The sequence below is a fragment of the Nicotiana sylvestris genome, chromosome 2 (assembly GCF_000393655.2).
Source record: "Nicotiana sylvestris chromosome 2, ASM39365v2, whole genome shotgun sequence".
NCBI lineage: Eukaryota > Viridiplantae > Streptophyta > Magnoliopsida > Solanales > Solanaceae > Nicotiana > Nicotiana sylvestris.
In genome coordinates this window covers 201719519-201745257 of record NC_091058.1, presented here as the reverse complement: position 1 = coordinate 201745257, position 25739 = coordinate 201719519, and positions in this window count along the sequence as shown.

The following is a 25739-nucleotide window of genomic DNA, read 5'->3' as shown; positions in this document are numbered from 1 at the left end:
TAGTTTCACCCATAGGAGAGGCATTTCCTCCTAAGTTTAGTTTTACCCATAGGAGACGCATTTCCTCCTAAGTTTACTTTGACGCCTGAAGAGAGGAATGACGATTATTTTCAAAGTTGTTGTTGAAGTCAGGAGCCCGCCTGAAGAGAGGAAAGGTGTGAGCACGTGATTTTTGCCTTACGAAAAACTACTCCAAAATAAATCAAAATAAATTTCTTTTACTGTGTAATTTCTGAATTTGCGTGATGTTAAAAATTTGTTTATGTCCGTAAAATGTTTGCTTTGTCATAATTAAACAAAAATAAAATAAAATACATATTTGCATGAATATAGGATTTAATTATGCATTTAAGAGATAATTTAAATAAAATCACAAAAATATGCATTGGTTTTATTTTAAATGTTTCACTATGTGATTGATGTTTTTGTCTATGTGTTAAATAATTGTTATAGAGTAATTAATATATTTTTGTGAAGGTAAAATTGTTTTATAATTACAATTAGAAATTTAAATTAGAAAAAATGAAAAAAATATAATAATAATACATATACATAAAAATCGGACCTGGATTTAAATCCAGGCCCAACCAAATTAATTCCCTTCACAGCCCAATCCCAACAGCCCCATGTCCGGTCCAATTCAAACAAATCGAAACGACGACGTTTCATCACCCTTCATCAAGGGCCGTCGGATTCAATTCATCCAACGGCTGAGATCTCATCACCCTAACTCGTGATCATTACCCGACCCACTGCCCCGGTTCAACCCGTCCCCCAACTTAAACCAAACGACATCGTTTGGTTAAGTGAAAAGATCCTAGCCATCCATTCTACTTGATCCAACGGACGATAACAATCCACCCCACCTCTATATAAATCCCAAACCTTACCCCGGCCCCTAACCGAACACCCCCCTTCCTACACTGTTCATCATCATCCCAAACCCCCACTCCTAACCCTAGCCGCCCTAGGATTCCACCGCCTGAAACCCGGCGGCATCAACGCCGCCGGTCACCACCTTAACACCCTAGGACCTCCTGAACCTCCCCTACACGAATCCGACCTTAGTTTCCTTCGAATCAGGCCCCAACTCTTCGAATCTTAAATCGAAGGTTGGCCTGAAAACCTGATCTAAACCAATCAGCCCCAAATTAACACCATGGCTTTCCCTAACAACCCTTGTTATGGATCTGAAGTTAGTTTAGTTCGAATCAGCTTTGAACTTCTCGAATCTTCTTTTGAAGATTCGGACCAAACAAGAACAAACTCAGATCCGTTTCAAATTAACACCAAATGACCCCTAGGCTACCCTCACCCTTGTATCATGTTTGGTTCCCTTCGAATCTGCCCTGAAATGTTCGGATTTAAGATCCAAGAACCTGAAACCCTAAAAAATACCAAACTTTTGGATTCCGTGCATATTAAATGAAGATTGAGGTTTAATCGACCTTAGTCGAAGTATTTTCAGTGGAAAATACTTCGACTAAGGTCAGTTTGATTTCAAACAAAGTCCAAATCCAAGTTGAGTTCGAGTCGGAATAAAATGGAAGATTCAAAGGTATTTTTTCTGTTTATTTTGTGTATTATACGTGTATTTTTGTGTTTGTTTTAGTCTGTGTAACTTTCCCATCTTTTATTGTCATACTGTCTCCTACCCGTCTATTTGATTTGAAATGAGAATTGTTTCTGTTGGTTGTGATTGTTTATAATGTGTGTAATCGACTCGATTAAGTTCGTCGATTAGTTATATTACGAATTTTCATTTCTGAAAATGTTGACTGAAACAGTCTGCTTCTATTGTTCAGACTAATTATTGACAAATGTTGTAAATAGTCAATTGATTAGTACTCGTCAATTAAATCAATGTTTGTTTGTGAATCAATGAATTCAAATGTATGCTGTATTGTTGTTTTCTAAACAAGACATTGTCAGTATATTGACAATGCTCCTGTATTGGTTTGCTTTTAATTCAGTTTTGAATTCCAGTTGAAATAATCCTGCATGTTCTGTATAATGTTAAGGTTGTTTTTACTCAGTATTCAGTTGAGAATTCCCTGTTTAAATTTAGTTTTTGTCAATCAGTTATTAGAAATGTAATATACTGTCTCAAAATCATAGGATTGGTTATAGCTGTAAATCAGAAGGATAGTTAAGTCTATACAGATTGTAGAATCTGTTTTACAGTGGGTTCTGATTTTTCAAGTAATAACAGTAGGTCAAGGGCATTTCTGGGAATGAAACATGTAAAAACAGGGTGTTAGTGCTAGTGTATTATAATGTAATGTTAATGGCTATATTTAAGTAATAAAGGGGGAACAAGGGATAATGGGGCTGCTGAAAATCATGTTAGGATCACATAAAGTATTAAAAAGAAGTTTCAATGGAAACTTTCTGGTTGTTAAAGGGATAAAGGGTCCCTCCAATACTAATTAGTATAGAACCAGCCCTGTATAAATACAGGAGCTGGACAGACCTTAAGGGGGCAGTCTTTCTGAGTTTGGACAGACAGAGAGAGAATTTTTAAGAGAGACTTTAAGAGAATTTTAGAGAAAAAAAAATCTGGAAAGGCAGATTGAGAAAGAAAAACAGAAATCTGAGAAAGATAGAAAGAAAGGAAACAGAAAATAGAGCAATCACATACACACTCACACATAGATACAGCAGCAGAAACAGAAAATCAAAAAAAAAAAAAATAGGAATTTGAAACTGAAAAGAAATTGAAATCTGAAATGTTGTTCTTTTGTTGAATCTGCTCAACTTTATGCGATTCCACTGTTCAGTTAAAAACTGAAGTGTCTTTTAAAAAAAAAACTGTATTGTGCATCTGACTTCCTCGGGTCGTATTATCGCTCAAATCTGTGGAAATACTGCTATTCTGTTGAATTTGTTACGGCTGCAACTGCTGAAACTTACTTCTTCTACCTCCATTTCCAGGTACATATCCTCTTAAATTCTATGTTGGAAAGAGATTCAGCATGATAAATCAATGAAGCTTGAATTGCATTTCTATTTTTCCATTTATCTAAGTTTGTTATTATAAATTTCAGTTTTTTTTGTTTCATGTTGTTTCATATAGAAGTATGCTTGACATGTTAATTGTCAGCTGATTATTCTCTTTTGAAATTCATATAAGTGTTGTAATAATATTACTTATTCTAGAATTTCATTATAGTTAAGATTGAATTGTTAAGATAGGGAACATGGCATAAAGTTGGCTATTAGTTAAATCATATGACGTTGTTAGTCAGGTATAGAGTATTCTAAAAATGCATGGTTAATGTATTTCGATTGTTTGGTTATGGATTAAGGTTAAATATTGTTAGTTGAATAAAGAGTAAAAACCATGTTGCTAGTTTATTCTAATATCTAATTTAGTTATGGATTGAATGATGTGAGTTGTACGTTCATATATGGCATGACAATAGGTATATATAGGATCATTAATGGATGATGAGTTGATGTATCTCATTATGATGTTAAAATGCTAGAAATGTTTCAGACATACAACTATGTTGCATGAAAGGCGATATTGTTAATCGATTTATAATTCCCTTTCTTATCAATTTGATACCTATTTACCGTCGTAAATAAATTAATCTAATTTCGCCTATTAAATTAAAACAAGTGTAAGAGAATGAGATGAGAGGTATAAGCATGAATCGCAACATTTTATATTAAGGGTGAGTAGAAATAGAATTTTCATTAAATAAACAATGAAAAATTCTTTAAAAATATCCCTTCCATTTATAAAACATTTTTTTGTGTAGTTGCTCATGTAATTCATTCTTGGGGCATATACATATATATATGTCATATTTATGAGAAAGTGGTATTTTTTCACACTTCGTTATTTTGCTCCTAAAATTTGAATAGTCTTGAATGATCATGTTATATGCGGAAATTATAATCAACGAGCAACATTCAATAAATTGTGAATTCTTTTTCAAGAATTAAAGGATATCTTAAAGGAAGATTTCTCATAATATGATAAACATTTTGTGGAAATTCCATAATATCATTACAGTATTTTGCGCAATTAGGGATACGTTCGCGTACCCTGATTATATTTAAAAGCTAAATTCGGATTATGCGTACGCGCAATTTCGAACGAATATTTAATAAAAGGATTTTTCCAAAGGCGTTAAATCAATTTCATAAAAAACCGAGATGTACGGTTCACTATTCAAAAAAAAAAAAACAAGTACTCTTGATTCGACACAATTTCGAAAAATGATTGCTCAATAAATATATTATCAAAAGTTATTGTGTACACGTACGCGTGACACAATTCCGCAATTTTTTTAATAACACGAATATACGTACGCGTAATTCGATTCAAAGAAGGGTTCTTAACCACAATAAGTAAAAGCGGTAGAAAAATCATGTAACAAAAAGTATTTAATAAAAATCAAGATAATTAAGCCAATAATAAAAACAGTTAAGCGACCGTGCTAGAACCACGGAATTCGGAAATGCCTAACACCTTCTTCCGGATTAACAGAATTCCTTACTCAGGATTTCTGGTTCGCAGAATAATAAACAGAGTCATATTCTCCTCGATTCAGGGATTAAAATTGGTGACTTGGGATGCCTTAAAATTCCCAGGTGGCGACTCTTAAATAATTAAATAAATCCCGTTTCGACTGTCCTTCAATTGGAGAAAACTCCCCACGCGCCCCGCGGGCGCGGCGAAAAGGAGGTGCGACAGCTCTGGCGACTCTGCTGGGGAACTTTAGTCGTGAACTGTAACCCAGAACCATTGGTTCAGGGTTTAAAGAATTCGAGCTTAAAATATCTGTTTTATTGGCTTTACTTACTATATAATTTTCAACTGTTTATATGCTAATATGCTAAATGTTTTTTTTTACCGCTTTAATATTATTTGAATTGTGAATATATACAACTGCTACGAAACCCCCTTCTTTCTGAGTCTTCTGAATTTATGGTGTACACGTGCGCGTGACCCACCTTTCTGTTAAAGTCATACCAAATAAGACGGAGTTGGGACAAGTAACTAGGCCGGGCAGACTTTCGTGCTCCCGGTACATTACCCCCGCTTCGGCTCAAACTGTCCGTTTGGGTAAGCCAGGTTTAGAACAATCAACCTAAGGTTTTACACTTAGAATAACTCAGCCATGTACCGGATCCCTAGTAGGAACGAATATTTGCATCATATGCATTTGGCCTTGGAGACTCAACACAGGGGTTGGGTCTGTCTAGGACAGGTGAACCCAAAATAAAAAGACCATCATGATGCATCCTACTTGTTACTTGTGCATTCATTTGCCTCGAACATGCTTGTTGACCAGCTTAAATAAAATCATGGTAAGAAGAAAGTAATAAAAAGGGTTGTTTTAAATTTCAAAAAAAAAAGAGGTTTTAAATCTTGAAATAAAGGTATTTAACAATAAAAAAAAAAAATTTCGAAAATTACTTTTTAGTATAAATTTTCAAAAAAATGAATTTTGACTTTATCAAAATTAAATTTCAGATACAAAATGAGCACTACACAAAGCCCCTCATCCACAAGTACGGAGGAATTTTTATGTCAGCTTCAAATGTGGTGGTATGATTTAGGCGAAGACGGTCAAAAATGGGTCGTCAAGCATTTGGGAAATCTCACGGACATTATGAAAGTTGAGCCTCGGGATGATCTGATTACGGCATTAGTAACTTTCTGGGATCCTGTTCACAATGTTTTTCGTTTCTCTGACTTCGAGCTTACTCCTACATTAGAGGAGATAGCTGGATATGTTGGTTTTGACGGAAGTTTAAGAAATCAAAGCTTGATATTCACAAAGGCTCCTTCAATACATCGATTCTTCGGTCTTCTGAACATCAGCAGTCAAATCAGGAAAAGCAATGTCATCAATGGATGTTGTTCCTTCAATTTTTTGTATTCCAGGTTTGGAAAGTCAGATGGGTTCGAAATTCATGAGAAAGGCCTTACTAATAAGCAAAACAAAGACACTTGGCAGATGCACCGTCGATTTGCTTTCATGGTGGCTTTTCTAGGAGTCATGGTCTTCCCAAATAAAGAGCGAACAATTGATATTCGCACCGCAAAAGTTGTGCAAATCCTCACCACTAAAGAAAATCACACCCTTGTCCCCATCATTCTATCAGATATTTATCGGGCTTTGACTTTATGCAAATCAGGAGCGAAAGTTTTCGAAGGATGCAAAATTTTGTTGCAAATGTGGGTGATTGAACATCTCCAACAACAACCCAAGATCATACAGTATGGGTCGAACAAAGCTAATTGCATCGAGAGCTATGAGGAAAGAACAAAAGATTATCAAGCTCCAGAAGGGATAGAAGCATGGGTATCTCATCTAAAGGCTTTAACTGCAAATCAAATTGAATGGACTCTGGGATGGCTCCCGATGAGAGAAGTAATACATATGTCAACCTCAAATAGTTATCTACTACTATTGGGATTGAGAAGCATTCAGCCGTATGCACCACTAAGAGTTTTAAGGCAACTAGGGAGATATCAAATAGTTCCTGATGAGGAAGATTTGAGTATGCAAGTAATCGAATTACACCCAGAAGCCACTATTCCCGAAGCTTTACTTCAGCAAATGTGGAATGGGTGCCGATACTTGAAAAGTGATACTCAAGTCCTAGACACTACCAAGGGTGAGATAAATCCTGGATATGCAAGGTGGTTCGAAAAGCAGTCTCGCGTGGATGATGTACCAGAACCTGAGCTAAAAAGGCCAACAAAAAGACCCCATGTTCAAAACTTCAGTGATAAAATCCAAGAGCGGTTGATCTGGGGAGAAAAAGAAAAAGGGTACAAAGACACTATCCATGCCCTAAAAGAAAATCTAAGAAGCCTCAGTTTAGAGAAAGATTTGCAAGAACAAGAAGCCGAAGGCGAGAAAAAGAGTCTAGCTTGTGAGAATGAAAATCTTCATGCTCGATTCCAAAAAATGAAAAGAGTTTCTGAAACGCCAAAGAGGAGCTGGAAGGATCAAAAAACCATCGCCAATCTCTTTGAAAGAATGCAAGATTATGATTCCATTCTTGCGGAAAACGAAAGGGCATTGAGCAAAGCAAAAGAAAGGATCCAACAATTAAACGAAGAAGCCAGATCTAACAAGGAACGCCAAGATAGGCAATCCGAAAAAGACAAGGCTCAATTCAAGAAGGAAAAAGACTATTGGATGCGATCAGAAGACCAGCTTCATGCACAACTAGAAGAGGCAAGAAGATGCAACAGAGAATATCAACAAGCAGACCTCGACAGGGAAAAATCGCAAGCAAGATTAGAGTAGGCCAGACTCCGAGCTCTGTTAGAATCAGCTTTAGATCGTGAAAACCGTGTCAGAGACATAGCCACCACTCGTCAGCAGCAATTGCAAGACCAAGACCAACGCCTCCAAGGTTTCAGGGCACAAATCCACGACCTGGCAGTCTTCACATCTCAAAGTTATGTAAACTGCCAAGGAATGGATTATGAAAGGTTTACAGAGCATGCGCCTACTTTTGCTCGTCATCTAGCAATGGAGTTGGAAAGGATGTATCGTACGCTGGGAGGCCATCCAAGTCAAGCCCCACATTGAGCAGATAATCCAATATTAGAGAACAAAAGTGGAAAGTGGGGCATGTTGTGAGATGTTATGAATTGTATCTTTTATTTTTTTTTAAGTGTGTGAATTTCAAAGCTATTTTCTTAAAATTTTCAAATGTAATTCCATCTTTGTGTAATGAATAAAAATAATTGCCTTTGGTCCGAACTACGCAAGGTCTGATTCATGTTTGGCATGATACGTAGGCAATCTCTAAGATTCGACCACCACGATAAAGATATATATAGTAAATAAAAGCGAATGACAATTTTTCAATTTCAAGAAAGCTGGGACGACACAAGCAACCGAGCGAATGCATAATAGAAAGGGATTATTTGTCTAGGAGCATTGCATCTCAACGTGTGATTATATATGTGTTAAACTCTCAAAACTAACAAGTTTGTTCATTTTCAGAATTCAGAATTCAACCAGTTAGTTTCTCTAAAGAGTATACTGGCATATTATCACTATCACACAAGATCCAAAGGACCAATACCCGAAAGTATGTCTATCCCAGATGTTGACACAGGTATGGAGATAGAAGAGATGGATGTCGGGAAAATGAAAGAAGAGATGTTTAAGCTCAAGCAGCAAATGGCTGAAATGTACCAAGCTTGGTCTACAGGACAGTTACCCCCATCTTACCCAAATAACCCCGCTCCATCAAAGATCCAAACTCAGGATGATATCACCACTGAATTATCCCCAAGTTTCCCCATTTATCAGCACTACCGAGGCACCACCTCTCAGACACCACAGTCTCCACCTCCAAAACCAGTTCCGTACCTTCCTCCACCTATGACTCCTGTTTTCGTAGCACCTCCCCCTGTTACATTTCACAAATCTCCTAGTGAGCCTACATTTCAGGCCCAAGACAACCAATATTACCCCCCGGAGCCCACCTTCAAAGCCTCCGAAATCAATTCACCTGCTCCTCGGTTTGATCTCCCAACCGAAATTGACAAGCCAGCCAAAAATGCTGAACAAGAAGAGATGTTCAGGAAGGTCAAAAGTCTAGAACAATCGTTCCGAGACATGCGGGGATTAGGTGGGCAAGTCAGTGTAGCATACAAAGATTTATGCTTATTCCCTAATGTACAATTGCCATTCGGCTTCAAGATGCCCAAATTTGACCTATACAGCGGGCACGGCGACCCAGTAGCCCACTTAAGGGGTTTCTGTAGCAAGATGCGAGGAGCTGGGGGAAAGGATGAATTGTTGATGGCTTACTTCAGTCAAAGTCTAAGCGGATTAGCTTTGGAGTGGTATACACGCCAGGACCATGGAAGATGGTACACCTGGGATGACCTGGCACAGGCATTCGCATACCATTTCTAATACAATCTGGAAATCATCCCAGATCGGTTATCTTTGACCAAATTTGAGAAGAAACACAATGAGAGTTTCAGAGAGTATGGTTTTCGGTGGAGAGAACAGGCAGCAAGAGTAGATCCTCCTATGAAGGAGAGCGAAATGGTAGACTACTTCCTCCAAGCCTTGGAACCGACTTACTATGCCCATTTGGTTTCAGCGGTTGGGAAATCATTCAACGAAGTAGTGAAGATGGGAGGTATGGTGGAAGAAGGCCTCAAGACAAATAAAATCATGAGCTATTCAGCAATTAAGGCAACTACTCAAGCCATTCAAGGCGGGGTAGGAGGAATCGGAAGAAAGAAAAGGGAGGAAACAGCAGTAGTTGATTCAGGAATTTGGCCGGAACCCAGAGGTTCACCACTTTACTATAATCAACAACGACCTCGCCAATCAGCTTACCACCATGATTCATCCCAACACTACTATCACCCTTCAGAGCCTCATTTTGCCATTAACCATGCTCAAGCATACAATCAGCCACCTGTTCACACCAATTGGCGTGCTCCTGTCACACCAAATACTTACCCACGAGCCTATCCCGGACCAGGTTTCAGGCCTAGGCCAGCATTCAGGGGAGAAAGGGAACAGAAAAAGAAAACTTACACTCCATTGGGAGAGTCTTACACTAGTCTGTTCCACAGGTTGAGACAGCTAGACATGCTGAGACCAATACAATCCAAACTACCCAATCCTCCACCAAAGAATCTGGATTACACCATTAGCTGTGAATATTGCTCCGGTGCACCAGGCCATGATACGGAGAAATGTTGGCATTTGAAAAATGCAATACAAGAGCTGATTGATACTAACAAAATCGAGGTTCAAACCCCCGAAGCTCCAAATATCAATAGAAATCCAATGCCAGCCCATCAAGAGGCTAACATGATAGAAATCATACAAGCTGATGGGGAGACAAAGAAGCCGTCACAAACTGTCATGATGATCAAATCTCATGAAACCAAGCCAGATAAGCAATTAATGGAGGAGAAGCCGGTGTCTAAACAGAACAAAAATGGTGATGAACCGTCTATGATAGTCGACGAGGGGTCATCGAGCAAAGTTGCCGCAAAACAAGAGAGGCCGAAGGTGATAGTACCAGGGGTTGCTAACAAACCCGTTGTATTCGTGGAAGGAGCACGTACAGATCGGGTTATTATTGCACCTGTAATCCAGCTGCCAATCATCAACAACAAAACCATCCCATGGAACTATGAACGGGTGACCGTAATGTACAAGGGCAAAGAAATCAAGGAAGAAGTGTGTGAGGTGCAAGGCTTGACTCGTTCGGGAAGATGTTTTACTCCCGAAGAGTTGAGAAAAACTAAAAACAATCCAATATCAACAAAGAAAGCTGTGACGGAAGAAGAGGCGGAGGAATTTTTAAGAAAAATGAAGCTCCATGATTATTCTGTTGGGGATCAATTAAAGAAGACCCCCGCTCAAATTTTATTGTTGTCATTACTGATCCATTCAGAGGAACACCGTCTGGCGTTGATGAAAATCCTGAATGAAGCTCATGTTCCTGAAAAGATCTCTGTAAATCATTTGGGCAAAATAGCCAATAGAATCTTTGAGACAAACAGAATTACATTTGCTGATGATGAATTACCTGTGGAAGTTACCGAGCACAACAAAGCTCTTTACCTCACCGTGAAATGTGAAAACTTCGTAGTAACCCGGGTATTGGTTGACAATGGGTCCAGTGCAAACATATGCCCTCTCTCCACTTTAAACAAATTAAAAATTAAAGAGGAAAGGATCCAGAAAAATAGTATCTGCGTATGAGGATTTGACGGTGGAAGCAGAGATTCATTTGGCGACATAGTGTTGGAACTAACTATAGGGCCAGTTGAATTCACAATGGAGTTCCAAGTGTTGGACATATCTGTTTCTTACAACTTGTTATTGGGTCGACCATGGATCCATGCTGCTAAAGCAGTCCCGTCAACACTACATCAGGCTGTCAAGTTTGAATGGGATCATCAAGAAGTAGTCGTGTATGGAGAAGAAAGTTTAAATGCTCACAGCAGTACCATTGTACCGGTCGAGGGAACAGAAATTGACCAAGGACCATGGGTATACCAAGTGACCAACACGGTGTCAGTAGAGAAAATTCCAGAAGGGAAATACCTTCCGAATCCAAAGATATCTTCTGCATCAGTCATGGTAGCTTACGAAATGTTAAAGAATGGCTTTATACCCGGCAAAGGTCTGGGCTTATCTCTGCAAGGAATTGTACAACCAGTATCTCTCCCCGAAAACTGGGGAACATTCGGTTTAGGGTTCATAGCCACTGCCAATGACGTGATAAGGGCCAGGAAGCTGAAACACCAAACATGGGTTCTTCCAAAACCAGTCCCACATCTGTCAAAGTCTTTTGTCAAGACCGGCGCTAAAAATCGCCCGGTAACAACAATTCCTAAATCCCGGGTCAATCCTGAGGAGGAATTAATTGAAAGGTTCGAGAAATTGTTTAGTGATGTGAATATGTTGGAAAGCGGAGAAGGGTGTAGCAACGCAGAAGTTCAATTCGTTGGGCCAGAAACAAAGCTCAATAATTGGAAAGCCACTCCTCTCCCAATTCGAAAGGAGTCTTGGTAGTTTATTTTGATCTTCTTTCAGTTTGTTTGGGTTATTTCAAGGTTGTAATCAAAAAGTTTATCTTACAGTCGGTTTGAAGTGTGCAAAACCTTGTTATCTTTCGTCATCCAATAAAAAGCAGTTTCCTTTTTATTATCATTCCTAATAGCTTTCTTTTCTTTTTTCTTCTTTCTTGTACAGTTCCTTTTACGCTGGCTCTAGTGATATGGCATGCATGAGGAATCCTCAGCCCAGTCTTAAAAATCAATCTGGTTCTGAAATATTAATTCAAGAAATATATTGTGATTATGAATCAGAATATGATGAAGATGAGGTTTTTGAAGAGATTAGTAAAGAGTTAATTCACTTTGAGGAAAAAATCAAACCTAACTTGAGTGATACCGAGGACGTCAATATAGGGGACACGAGTAATGTCCGGGAAACTAAAATAAGTGTCCATCTGGAACCAAAGATCCGAGAAGAGTTAATTAAAGCACTCATAGAATTCAAAGATGTTTTTGCATGGTCGTATGACGACATGCCGGGCCTGAGCACTGTTGGTGGTACACAAATTGCCCACCGATCCAACGGTGCCTCCTGTTAAGCAGAGACTGAGAAAATTCAAGCCTGATATGAGTATGAGAATTAAGGAAGAAATCACCAAACAATTGGAAGCAAAGGTCATTCGAGTTACTCGATATCCTGTTTGGTTGGCTAATGTCGTTCCTGTGCCAAAGAAAGATGGCAAAATTAGAGTATGCGTCGACTATCGCAATCTCAACAAAGCAAGTCCAAAGGATAATTTCCCATTACCCAATATACATATTTTGATCGACAATTGTGCCAAGCATGATATAGGGTCTTTCGTGGATTGTTATGCCGGGTATCATCAAATTCTAATGGATGAAGAAGATGCAGAAAAGACGGCATTCATCACACCATGGGGAACTTATTGCTACCGGGTAATGCCATTCGGTTTAAAGAACGCCGGAGCAACCTATATGAGAGCAATGACCACAGTGTTTCATGATATGATACATAAGGAGATTGAGGTATACGTGGACGATGTGATCATAAAATCAAAGCATCAGGCCGACCACGTTGGAGATTTGAGGAAGTTCTTCTTAAGACTTCGCAGGTACAACCTCAAGCTTAACCCTGCCAAGTGCGCATTTGGAGTTCCATCCGGAAAGTTGCTGGGATTCATAGTCAGTCGACGAGGCATTGAGCTAGATCCGTCAAAGATCAAAGCCATCCAAGAACTGCCACCCCCAAGAAACAAAACTGAAGTAATGAGTTTGTTGGGAAGGTTAAATTATATCAGCAGGTTTATTGCTCAGCTCACAACAACCTGTGAGCCAATTTTCAAATTGTTAAAAAAGGATGCTGCAGTCAAATGGACCGATGAGTGTCAGGAAGCGTTCGATAAAATAAAAGGGTACTTATCAAACCCACCCGTATTGGTCCCGCCAGAGCCAGGAAGACCTTTGATTCTTTACTTAACGGTTTTGGAAAATTCATTTGGTTGTGTATTGGGGCAGCATGACCTCACTGGCAGAAAAGAACAGGCCATCTACTACCTTAGCAAGAAGTTCACAGCTTATGAGGTTAAGTATACTCATCTGGAAAAGACATGTTGCGCCCTAACATGGGTAGCTCAAAAATTGAAACACTATTTATCATCCTACACTACTTACCTCATTTCTCGGTTGGATCCATTGAAATACATTTTTCAAAAGCCTATGCCAACGGGAAGACTTGCAAAGTGGCAGATATTGCTCACGGAATTCGACATCATCTATGTGACTCGAACTGCAATGAAGGCTCAAGCACTGGCCGATCATTTAGCCGAAAACCCGGTCGATGAGGAATATGAGCCGTTGAAGACTTATTTTCCCGATGAAGAAACAATGCATATCGACGAGGTGGAGCAAATTGAAAAGTATGGCTGGAAACTTTTCTTTGATGGAGCCGCTAACATGAAAGGAGTTGGGATAGGAGCTGTAATCATTTTTGAAACAGGGCATCACTATCCTGTTACGGCTCAATTACGATTTTATTGCACCAATAATATGGCTGAATACGAAGCTTGCATTTTGGGGTTAAGGCTAGCTGCAGACATGGGTATCCGAGAAATCTTAGTCATGGGAGATTCAGATCTTTTGGTACATCAAATTCAAGGAGAATGGGAGACCCGAGACTTAAAGCTCATCCCGTACCGGCAATGTCTACATGATCTTTGTCAGCGGTTTCAATCAGTGGAATTCCAACATATTCCAAGAATCCATAATGAGGTGGCCGATGCATTGGCTACCCTGGCATCAATGTTGCACCATCCGGATAAAGCTTATGTAGATCCAATACATATTCAAGTCCATGATCAGCACGCTTATTGCAATATGGTTGAAGAAGAATTTGATGGCGAACCATGGTTCCACGACATCAAGGAGTATATCAGAATGGGGATATATCCCGCACAAGCCACAGGAGATCAAAAGAGGACCATTAGGCGATTGGCAAATGGATTCTTCTTAAGCGGAGGAGTTTTGTATAAAAGAACACCAGATCTTGGATTATTAAGATGCATAGATGCCAGACAAGCTACAACTGTCATGTCTGAAGTACATTCAGGAGTTTGCGGACCCCACATGAGTGGATATGTGTTGGCAAAGAAAATCCTCCGAGCTGGTTACTATTGGCTTACCATGGAGCGAGATTGTATCAGTTTTGTGCGCAAGTGTCATCAATGCCAAATACACGGAGATTTGATTCATTCTCCACCATCCGAGTTGCACACAATGTCGGCACCATGGCCCTTCGTTGCCTGGGGCATGGATGTGATTGGACCAATTGAGCCGGCAGCATCCAATGGGCACAGGTTCATTCTGGTAGCTATTGATTATTTTACCAAATGGGTTGAGGCCAAGACATTCAAATCAGTGACCAAGAAAGCTGTGGTCGATTTTGTCCACTCAAATATCATATGTCGATTCGGAATCCCGAAGGTGATCATCACAGATAACGGTGCTAATCTTAACAACAACTTAATGAAAGAAGTATGTCAACAGTTTAAGATTACACATCGTAACTCTACCCCATATCGGCCCAAGGCGAATGGAGCAGTAGAAGCAGCCAACAAAAACATAAAGAAGATACTTCGGAAAATGGTAGAAGGTTCAAAACAATGGCATGAAAAATTACCATTTGCATTATTGGGATACCGCACTACTGTTCGCACTTCAGTAGGAGCAACTCCTTATTTGTTGGTATACGGCACTGAAGCAGTAATTCCTGCAGAAATTGAGATTCCTTCCCTTCGGATCATCGCCGAAGCAAAGATTGATGATGATGAATGGGTCAAAACCCGTCTAGAACAGTTAAACTTGATTGACGAAAAACGATTGACCGCAGTATGCCATGGTCAATTATATCAAAGAAGAATAGAAAGAGCATACAACAAAAAGGTGCGTCCCCGAAAGTTTGAAGTAGGTCAGCATGTGCTGAAGCGTATTCTTCCACATCAGGTTGAAGCAAGAGGCAAATTTGCCCCGAATTGGCAAGGACCATTCATTGTGACCAGAGTATTATCAAATGGTGCACTATGCTTAACAGACATTGAAGGCAAATGCATAGATATGGCGATCAATTCTGACGCAGTAAAGAGATATTATGCATAACTTTTTGAGTGTTTATATTTAGCATTATTTCGAAGATTGGAATGACAAAGGCAATTTATTCTGCTATCCAAACACTATACCATTTGCTTCCCCTTTGAGCCAACTTGTTTCTTTCCTACCCTCTCTTGGAATCAATAAAAAATCAAGTATTACATAAAAAAAAAATCATCATTATTATGGGGTGAACTACGTTTGACCTGATTCCTCAAAGAAGGATACGTAGGCGCTTCACAGCTCGGTAATAGGGTGCACGATATACATAAAATGTGCACAAGAAACATCAAGCGACCCCAATCAAGGAACTGGGGCAAGAATTGTATTAGGAATAAGAAAAGATTCCAAGAGTTGTAATTTCAAACACATACCAAAATTGTTTAAGCTTTTCCATTTCTAACCCCATACCAAAAAGACCTTTCGACCAATCTTAGAAAAAGTGCTAATGAAGATGGTTCATAACATTCTGGTACAAACAAGAAAAGAAAGTAAAAACGAGAGAGTCTTATAGGTGAAAACCCAAACGGGCACCATAAGGCGACGAAAGTTGAGAGAAAAGTAAAATGAGAGAGTCTTATTGGTGAAAACCTTTGTAGGCACCATAAGGCGAAAAGGGAGTAAGAAATGAACAAATGAGGAAGGTTTATTGGTGAAAACTCTTTGAGACATTACAAGTCCAACATGTCTGTGTAATGAAAAATGAAGTTGAGTTATGAAAATTTTGGCAAAAACAAAAATGAGACAATTGAAAGGAGATTGATTAAAAGAATGGGTTGATTAATCCAAAATGCATACCATGATCATTGGTGCCAGTAACTCCAATCAGATAAGTTTTTATTCTTTCTCGAACAGTCATCCAAAATTGGATTTTTCTTTTTATAATTGTCGAAATCAACGTATTTCGTCACTAATAATCTTACTTTTCTAAAAACTTTGAGATAAGTTTTATTCCAAACAAATAAGAAGGAATGTCAAGGTATGCTACCAAGATCCAAGGCTACAAAATACAACCACGAAAGGTGGGAGATAAAAGATATGGGTATAAGAAGGGTGAAATCAAAAGTGGATCAGCAAAGTTAGAAGGGACATATGATTACAGTTAAAAAGGTTTTGAAGGAAAACATACAGAGGGAAATCCTATAGTCGAGAATCAATTACAAAGACAAAACAGTCTTTTCAACCATTCTAAGGCAACAAAGAGAAACGAAGAGAAGCATCACCATCGGCAAGAATACCCCAGTCAACCACCCTGCTTTAAACTAACGAAGTTTTCTTTGATTTAAAACAGGGGCAAATACAATATTTGTGTCAGGAAATACCTGAAGACGAAAAATTGAAGAAGTCAGGCGTCCACCTGGAGAATGAGGACAAAGAATCGAAGAAATCAGGCGTCCACCTGGAGAATGAGGATGAGAAAAGAAGAAGTCAGGCGTCCACCTGGAGAATGAGGATAAGAATTAAAGAAGTCAGGCGTCCACCTGGAGAATGAGGATAAAGAAATTGAAGAAGTCAGGAGTCCACCTGGAGAATAAGGATGAAGCATTGAAGAAGTCAGGCGTCCACCTGGAGAATGAGGATGAAAATTGAAGAAGTCAGGCATCCACCTGGAGAATGAGGAAGAGAAAAAGAAGAAGTCAGGCGTCCACCTGGAGAATGAAGGTGAGAAAAGAAGAAGTCAGGCGTCCACCTGGAGAATGAGGATGAGAAAAGAAGAAGTCAGGCGTCCACCTGGAGAATGAGGATGAAGAATTAAAAAAGTCAGGCGTCCACCTGGAGAACGAGGATAAGAAATTAAAGAAGTCAGGCGTCCACCTGGAGAATGGGGACAAAGAATTAAAGAAGTCAGGCGTCCACCTGGAGAATAAGGATGAGAAAAAGAAGAAGTCAGGCGTCCACCTGGAGAATAAGGATGAGAATTAAAAGAAGTCAGGCGTCCACCTGGAGAATGAGGACAAAGAATCTAAGAAATCAGGCGTCCACCTGGAGAATGAGGATGAGAAAAGAAGAAGTCAGGCGTCCACCTGGAGAATGAGGACGGAGAATTAAAGAAGTCAGGCGTCCACCTGGAGAATGAGGATAAAGAAATTGAAGAAGTCAGGCGTCCACCTGGAGAATAAGGATGAAGCATTGAAGAAGTCAGGCGTCCACCTGGAGAATGAGGATGAAAATTGAAGAAGTCAGGCGTCCACCTGGAGAATGAGGAAGAGAAAAAGAAGAAGTCAGGCGTCCACCTGGAGAATGAGGATGAGAAAAGAAGAAGTCAGGCGTCCACCTGGAGAATGAGGATGAGAAAAGAAGAAGTCAGGCGTCCACCTGGAGAATGAGGATGAAGAATTAAAAAAGTCAGGCGTCCACCTGGAGAACGAGGATAAGAAATTAAAGAAGTCAGGCGTCCACTGGAGAATGAGGACAAAGAATTAAAGAAGTCAGGCGTCCACCTGGAGAATGAGGATGAAGAATGGAAGAAGTCAGGCGTCCACCTGGAGAATGAGGACAAAGAATCGAAGAAATCAGGCGTCCACCTGGAGAATGAGGATGAGAAAAGAAGAAGTCAGGCGTCCACCTGGAGAATGAGGACAAAGAATTGAAGAAATCAGGCGTCCACCTGGAGAACGAGGATGAAGAATTGAAGAAGTCAGGCGTCCACCTGGAGAATGAGGATGAGAAAAGAAGAAGTCAGGCGTCCACCTGGAGAATGAGGACAAAGAATTAAAGAAATCAGGCGTCCACCTGGAGAATGAGGATGAGAAAAGAAGAAGTCAGGCGTCCACCTGGAGAATGAGGACAAAGAATTGAAGAAATCAGGCGTCCACCTGGAGAATGAGGATAAAGAAATTGAAGAAGTCAGGCGTCCACCTAGAGAATGAGGATGAAAATTGAACGAGTCAGGCGTCCACCTGGAGAATGAGGATAAAGAAATTGAAGAAATCAGGCGTCCACTTGGAGAATGAGGACATAGAATTAAAGAAGTCAGGCGTCCACCGGGAGAATGAGGATGAAAAAAGAAAAGAAACAGTCAAGGCACCCACCTGAAGAACAAGGGAATGCAATTGAAGTGATGAAATCAAAAGCTCGCACATATGAAAAGAGCACATTTAGAATCAATAAAGCAGAGGAGTCCAACAGAATCCCCAGCAAGAAACAACAAGAGTCCCCAAAGAAAATACGGGACACAATGAAAAGGAATACGGAATAAGCCAAATGCCCAAGAGTCACCAAGATATCAAGACAACAAGAAACGCAAGGGCATGATCTAGATAAGATTTTTATAATTCCTGTACCATAATCTAGTTTAATTTCTGTATTTCCTTTAAAGTAAGGTGTAATAAGGAGGTCAGCAAGCAGTAAAAACAGCATGAAGCAGCAGTAACATTACAGTCCCGCGGTAGTCCCAGTTACCCAAAACTTCCCGAACTACATTGACCTGATTCCTTTATAGCCAAGGATATGTAGGAAATCTTTGAAGCAGAGGTTCGGTCAAATCTTTCTAAAAAAATGCTTCCCACGGAGTATTCGAACGGGCAAAAATCGCTCGTGTCCGCTCACTTTATCTTTGTACGAAAACTCTTCGAGTTTCCGCACAAAGAGGAAAGGTGTGAGCACGTGATTTTTGCCTTACGAAAAACTACTCCAAAATAAATCAAAATAAATTTCTTTTAATGTGTAATTTCTGAATTTGCGTGATGTTAAAAATTTGTTTATGTCCGTAAAATGTTTGCTTTGTCATAATTAAACAAAAATAAAATAAAATACATATTTGCATGAATATAAGATTTAATTATGCATTTAAGAGATAATTTAAATAAAATCACAAAAATATGCATTGGTTTTATTTTAAATGTTTCACTGTGTGATTGATGTTTTTGTCTATGTGTTAAATAATTGTTATAGAGTAATTAATATATTTTTGTGAAGGTAAAATTGTTTTATAATTACAATTAGAAATTTAAATTAGAAAAAATGAAAAAAAAAAATAATACATATACATAAAAATCGGACCTGGATTTAAATCCAGGCCCAACCAAATTAATTCCCTTCACAGCCCAATCCCAACAGCCCCATGTCCGGTCCAATTCAAACAAATCGAAACGACGACGTTTCATCACCCTTCATCAAGGGCCGTCGGATTCAATTCATCCAACGGCTGAGATCTCATCACCCTAACCCGTGATCATTACCCGACCCACTGCCCCGGTTCAACCCGTCCCCCAACTTAAACCAAACGACATCGTTTGGTTAAGTGAAAAGATCCTAGCCATCCATTCTACTTGATCCAACGGACGATAACAATCCACCCCACCTCTATATAAATCCCAAACCTTACCCCGGCCCCTAACCGAACACCCCCCTTCCTACACTGTTCATCATCATCCCAAACCCCCACTCCTAACCCTAGCCGCCCTAGGATTCCACCGCCTGAAACCCGGCGGCATCAACGCCGCCGGTCACCACCTTAACACCCTAGGACCTCCTGAACCTCCCCTACACGAATCCGACCTTAGTTTCCTTCGAATCAGGCCCCAACTCTTCGAATCTTAAATCGAAGGTTGGCCTGAAAACCTGATCTAAACCAATCAGCCCCAAATTAACACCATGGCTTTCCCTAACAACCCTTGTTATGGATCTGAAGTTAGTTTAGTTCGAACCAGCTTTGAACTTCTCGAATCTTCTTTTGAAGATTCGGACCAAACAAGAACAAACTCAGATCCATTTTAAATTAACACCAAATGACCCCTAGGCTACCCTCACCCTTGTATCATGTTTGGTTCCCTTCGAATCTGCCCTGAAATGTTCAGATTTAAGATCCGAGAACCTGAAACCCTAAAAAATACCAAACTTTTGGATTCCGTGCATATTAAATGAAGATTGAGGTTTAATCGACCTTAGTCGAAGTATTTTCAGTGGAAAATACTTCGACTAAGGTCAGTTTGATTTCAAACAAAGTCCAAATCCAAGTTGAGTTCGAGTCGGAATAAAATGGAAGATTCAAAGGTATTTTTTCTGTTTATTTTGTGTATTATACGTGTATTTTTGTGTTTGTTTTAGTCTGTGTAACTTTCCCATCTTTTATTGTCATACTGTCTCCTACCCGTCTATTTGATTTGAAATGAGAATTGTTTCTGTTGGTTGTGATTGTTTACAATGTGTGTAATCGACTCGATTAAGTTCGTCGATTAGTTATATTACGAATTTTCATTTCTAAAAATGTTGACTGAAACAGTCTGCTTCTATTGTTCAGACTAATTATTGACAAATGTTGTAAATAGTCAATTGATTAGTACTCGTCAATTAAATCAATGTTTGTTTGTGAATCAATGAATTCAAATGTATGCTGTATTGTTGTTTTCTAAACAGGACATTGTCAGTATATTGACAATGCTCCTGTATTGGTTTGCTTTTAATTCAGTTTTGAATTCCAGTTGAAATAATCCTGCATGTTCTGTATAATGTTAAGGTTGTTTTTACTCAGTATTCAGTTGAGAATTCCCTGTTTAAATTCAGTTTTTGTCAATCAGTTATTAGAAATGTAATATACTGTCTCAAAATCATAGGATTGGTTATAGCTGTAAATCAGAAGGATAGTTAAGTCTATACAGATTGTAGAATCTGTTTTACAGTGGGTTCTGATTTTTCAAGTAATAACAGTAGGTCAGGGGCATTTCTGGGAATGAAACATGTAAAAACAGGGTGTTAGTGCTAGTGTATTATAATGTAATGTTAATGGCTATATTTAAGTAATAAAGGGGGAACAAGGGATAATGGGGCTGCTGAAAATCATGTTAGGATCACATAAAGTATTAAAAAGAAGTTTCAATGGAAACTTTCTGGTTGTTAAAGGGATAAAGGGTCCCTCCAATACTAATTAGTATAGAACCAGCCCTGTATAAATACAGGAGCTGGACAGACCTTAAGGGGGCAGTCTTTCTGAGTTTGGACAGACATAGAGAGAATTTTTAAGAGAGACTTTAAGAGAATTTTAGAGAAAAAAAAAATCTGGAAAGGCAGATTGAGAAAGAAAAACAGAAATCTGAGAAAGATAGAAAGAAAGGAAACAGAAAATAGAGCAATCACATACACACTCACACATAGATACAGTAGCAGAAACAGAAAATCAAAAAAAAAAATAGGAATTTGAAACTGAAAAGAAATTGAAATCTAAAATGTTGTTCTTTTGTTGAATCTGCTCAACTTTATGTGATTCCACTGTTCAGTTAAAAACTGAAGTGTCTTTTAAAAAAAAAACTGTATTGTGCATCTGACTTCCTCGGGTCGTATTATCGCTCAAATCTGTGGAAATACTGCTATTCTGTTGAATTTGTTACGACTGCAACTGCTGAAACTTACTTCTTCTACCTCCATTTCCAGGTACATATCCTCTTAAATTCTATGTTGGAAAGATTTTCAGCATGATAAATCAATGAAGCTTGAATTGCATTTCTATTTTTCCATTTATCTAAGTTTGTTATTATAAATTTCAGTTTTTTTTGTTTCATGTTGTTTCATATAGAAGTATGCTTGACATGTTAATTGTCAGCTGATTATTCTCTTTTGAAAATTATATAAGTGTTGTAATAATATTACTTATTCTAGAATTTCATTATAGTTAAGATTGAATTGTTAAGATAGAGAACATGGCATAAAGTTGGCTATTAGTTAAATCATATGACGTTGTTAGTCAGGTATAGAGTATTCTAAAAATGCATGGTTAATGTATTTCGATTGTTTGGTTATGGATTAAGGTTAAATATTGTTAGTTGAATAAAGAGTAAAAACCATGTTGCTAGTTTATTCTAATATCTAATTTAGTTATGGATTGAATGATGTGAGTTGTACGTTCATATATGGCATGACAATAGGTATATATAGGATCATTAATGGATGATGAGTTGATGTATCTCATTATGATGTTAAAATGCTAGAAATGTTTCAGACATACAACTATGTTGCATGAAAGGCGATATTGTTAATCGATTTATAATTCCCTTTCTTATCAATTTGATACCTATTTACCGTCGTAAATAAATTAATCTAATTTCGCCTATTAAATTAAAACAAGTGTAAGAGAATGAGATGAGAGGTATAAGCATGAATCGCAACATTTTATATTAAGGGTGAGTAGAAATAGAATTTTCATTAAATAAACAATGAAAAATTCTTTAAAAATATCCCTTCCATTTATAAAACATTTTTTTTTGTGTAGTTGCTCATGTAATTCATTCTTGGGGTATATACATATATATATATATATGTCATATTTATGAGAAAGTGGTATTTTTTCACACTTCGTTATTTTGCTCCTAAAATTTGAATAGTCTTGAATGATCATGTTATATGCGGAAATTATAATCAACGAGCAACATTCAATAAATTGTGAATTCTTTTTCAAGAATTAAAGGATATCTTAAAGGAAGATTTCTCATAATATGATAAACATTTTGTGGAAATTCCATAATATCATTACAGTATTTTGCGCAATTAGGGATACGTTCGCGTACCCTGATTATATTTAAAAGCTAAATTCGGATTATGCGTACGCGCAATTTCGAACGAATATTTAATAAAAGGATTTTTCCAAAGGCGTTAAATCAATTTCATAAAAAACCGAGATGTACGGTTCACTATTCAAAAAAAAAAAACAAGTACTCTTGATTCGACACAATTTCGAAAAATGATTGCTCAATAAATATATTATCAAAAGTTATTGTGTACACGTACGCGTGACACAATTCCGCAATTTTTTTAATAACACGAATATACGTACGCGTAATTCGATTCAAAGAAGGGTTCTTAACCACAATAAGTAAAAGCGGTAGAAAAATCATGTAACAAAAAGTATTTAATAAAAATCAAGATAATTAAGCCAATAATAAAAACAGTTAAGCGACCGTGCTAGAACCACGGAATTCGGAAATGCCTAACACCTTCTTCCGAATTAACAGAATTCCTTACTCAGGATTTCTGGTTCGCAGAATAATAAACAGAGTCATATTCTCCTCGATTCAGGGATTAAAATTGGTGACTTGGGACGCCTTAAAATTCCCAGGTGTCGACTCTTAAATAATTAAATAAATCCCGTTTCGACTGTCCTTCAATTGGAGAAAACTCCCCACGCGCCCCGCGGGCGCGGCGAAAAGGAGGTGCGACAAAAGGCGTTTTAAAAAGTTGTTGAAATCTTGCCAACCTAAAGAAAGGAATGGCGATGTATGGTTTGAAGTCAGGAGCCCGCCTGAAGAGAGGAATGGCGATTATTTTCTAAGTTGTTGTTGAAATCAGGAGTCCGCCTGGAGAACAGAGACATACTTTTCAAGTTTGACGTCAGGAGCTCGCCTGAAGAGAGGAAAGGCAGTTTATTTTCAAAGTTGTTGTTGAAGTTAGGAGTCCGCCTGGAGAATAGAGACATTCAATTTTAAATTTAGCAATCAGGAGTCCGCCTGGAGAATAGAGACATTCAATTTTAAATTTAGCAATCAGGAGTCCGCCTGGAGAACAGAGACATACTTTTCAAGTTTGACGTCAGGAGCCCGCCCATATAGTTTAAATTTCAAAAATCAGGAGTTCGCCTGGAGAATTGAGACATTCAATTTTAAATTTAGCAATCAGGAGTCCGCCTGGAGAACAGAGACATACTTTTCAAGTTTGACGTCAGGAGCCCGCCCATACAGTTTAAATTTCAAAAGTCAGGAGTCCGCCTGGAGAATAGAGACATTCAATTTTAAATTTAGCAATCAGGAGTCCGCCTGGAGAACAGAGACATACTTTTCAAGTCTGATGTCAGGAGTCCGCCTGAAGAACGGAGACACACAGTTCAAGTATTGGTTGAAGTCAGGAGCCCCCCTGAATAACAGAATGGTGATTTATTGGTTGAAGTCAGGAGCCCGCCTGAAGAGAGGAAAGGCGTTTTTAAAAGTTGTTGAAATCTTGCCAACCTAAAGAAAGGAATGGCGATGTATTGGTTGAAGTCAGGAGCCCGCCTGAAGAGAGGAATGGCGATTTATTTTCAAAGTTGTTGTTGAAGTCAGGAGCTCGCCTGAAGAGAGGAAAGGCGTTTATTTTAAAAGTTGTGTATTTGAAGTCAGGAGCCCGCCTGAAGAGAGGAATGACGCTTATTTTTAAAAGTTGTTGTTGATGTGGGGAGCCCGCCCATAGAACAGAGGCATACATTTCAGTCTTTACATTTCAAGAGTTGAAGTTGGGAGCCCGCCCAGATAACAGAGGCATACATTCAGTCTTTAATTTCAAGTATTGAAGTTGGGAGCCCGCCCATAGAACAAGAGGCATACATTTCAAGATCAAGTCAGAGGACAATAAAACAGAGGGTTACAATAGGAATCCCCAGCAGGAGACAATAAAATTCCCCGACACTGGGAAACAGAAGGTTGCAACAAGAGGTCACAGTACAAACTCAAGTACATGTGTCAAAGGAAGAAAAGCACCGGAAGAAATGCAAGCAGACAAGGAAGCAAGACAACAAAAACAAATTGTACTCTAGCCTAGCTTCTTGTTTTCTTTTAAGCATGGTGTAACAAGGAGATCGGTAAGCAGTGGTAATAGCATGCAACAACAGTAACAATGCAGTCCCACGGTAGTCCCAGCTACCAAAATTTCCCGAACTACATTGACCTGATTCCTGTTTAGCCCAGGATATGTAGGAAACCTTTGAAGCAAAGGTTCGGTCAAATCTTTTTCAAAAAAATGCTTCAACGGAGTACTCGGATGGGCAAAAATCGCTCGCTTTATCTTTGCACGAAAACCCTTCGTGTCTCCGGGCAAAGAGGGGCAGCTGTAAGCACGTGATTTTTGCCCAATATGAGAATTACTCCCAAAAAATCCAAAAATAAAATGATTTTTCTTTGGTGTGCAATTTTGTGATATTTTGAATAATTATTTGTATTTGTCTGTGCGTGTTTATTTGCTAAATTAATAAAAAATACAAAAATATGTCGCATTTTGCATGTAGGATTTAATTCTAAAATTGTTAGTAATTAAATTTGTTTTACAAAAATTAAAAATTACAAAAATAGGCATCGTTTGCATTTTTAGCATTTAATGTCCAAATATACAATTTTATGCTTAATTATTACTTAATTGTGCGTTAATTGTTATTGGGAGTTAATTTGCGCTTTTATAACTTAATTTAATTCTTAATAATAGTTTAAGTATTTTTATAAATTAGTTTTAGAAGAAAATACACAGACAGATAATAAGAACGAGAGAGAAACGAATCTGAAAATAAGAGAGAAAAAAAAGGGCTGAACATTTAAGAGAGAAAATTCCGAAAAATATTTAAACTTTCAAAAAACAAAAAAACTAAAAAAATATTCTGCTTTCTTTCATTGTTTGAAATCAGAATTAATTGTTGTTTCATCAAAGCTTGAAGCTTTTGTTTTTGGGATTACTGCTCTACTGGTTTGCAAACTCTTTTCCTGGGTTGGTACTGTTGCTGGGTTGTTGCTGCTGTGCTATACTGTTATTACTGTTGCTGATTCTCATCTTCATTTTTTTTTGCTTCCAATATCAGGTACACAACTGAAAAGCT